The following is a 1,342-nucleotide window of genomic DNA, read 5'->3' as shown; positions in this document are numbered from 1 at the left end:
CATTCATTCATTGTTGCACTTTTCTCCCTGCCCCGACTCAATTTACTCTTCTCTTTGAAAAGTAAAAGAAAAATTCTTTCATTGTTTTAACAGTCCCTCCCCCCAAGTCCACTCCACTGTGCAGCCTTCACTCTGGACTCCTGTCATGCCAAAACACCTAATTATATATCCCTTTTAAACAGTTTTCTCCCTCATTTGTTTCAATGCAGTATACATTATATATCCCCTTTCTCTGTATTCACTCAACCCCGATGTCAGTCACGCTTTACAACCGTGGCACTATGCAATATTTGTCCTTTTGTGACTGAGATATTTCACTCAGCATAATGTCCTCCAGGATCACCCATTTTGTAGATATTTCATGGGTTCCTTGTTTTTCAATGCAGCATAGTATTCCATTGTATGAATATACCAGAGCTTCTCCATCCATTCATTTGTTGATGGGTGTAATATATATTTTTATCACATTTTTTTTTCATGTAACCTCTTATTGGTAGAATAATTTTCTTGTTTCCTGTGACAGCTTTCTCTGTATCTTTTTTTAAAAAAATAATTAAAATACTTATTTTATACTAGTTTACTTACAAGGTTTGCATACATTGTTTTTCACACTGGATCTTTCCCATTTCCATTACCCACCCCTCCCTCTACCCCTCAAATTGTGTAACCCTATGATTAACCACCCTCTGCCTATCCTCCTCCTCTGTGCTCCCCCCCTTGGACCCTCATACTTGTTCTACAGTCATGGTCTTATACAGTATTTGTCCCTATGGGACTGAGTTAGGCCACTTAGCATAATGCTCTCCAGTCCCTCCCAAGTTAGGCAGTGATTTATAAAATCATTGTTCCTGCATGCTGAGTAATATTCCATCATGTGAATGTACCATAATTTCTCAATCCATTAGATTGTAGTTGGGCATTGGGCTGTTTCCATGTTCCCAATGGTGAGTAACGCGGCTATGAACATTGGTATACAAGTCTCTGTTTAAGACTCAGTTCTCATTTTCTCAGGGTATAGTTCAAGCAGTGGAATAGCTGGGTCATATGGAATTTCCATGCTCAGCTTTCTGAGGAAACGCCAAACTGCCTTCTAGAGTGGTTGCATCATTTTACAATTCCATTAACAGTGTATAAAATTTCCTATCTCGCCACATCGTCTCCAACATTTATTACTTGCTGTACTGTTAACTTTTGCCACAGTGATTGGAGTGAGATGGTATCTCATGGTTTTGATTTACATCTCTCTTATTGCCTGCCAGTAATTTTGAGCATTTCTTCATGTGTATCACAATTTTCTTAAAAGTTTGCCTGAAAGAAGAAATGCTAAAGACATGTTTTCCAA

Source organism: Elephantulus edwardii, unplaced genomic scaffold (assembly GCF_000299155.1).
Source record: "Elephantulus edwardii isolate Elephantulus edwardi_28Jun2011 unplaced genomic scaffold, EleEdw1.0 scaffold00033, whole genome shotgun sequence".
Taxonomy (NCBI): Eukaryota; Metazoa; Chordata; class Mammalia; order Macroscelidea; family Macroscelididae; genus Elephantulus; species Elephantulus edwardii.
The sequence above is the reverse complement of the archived record's forward strand: the minus strand, read 5'-3'. Positions refer to the sequence as shown.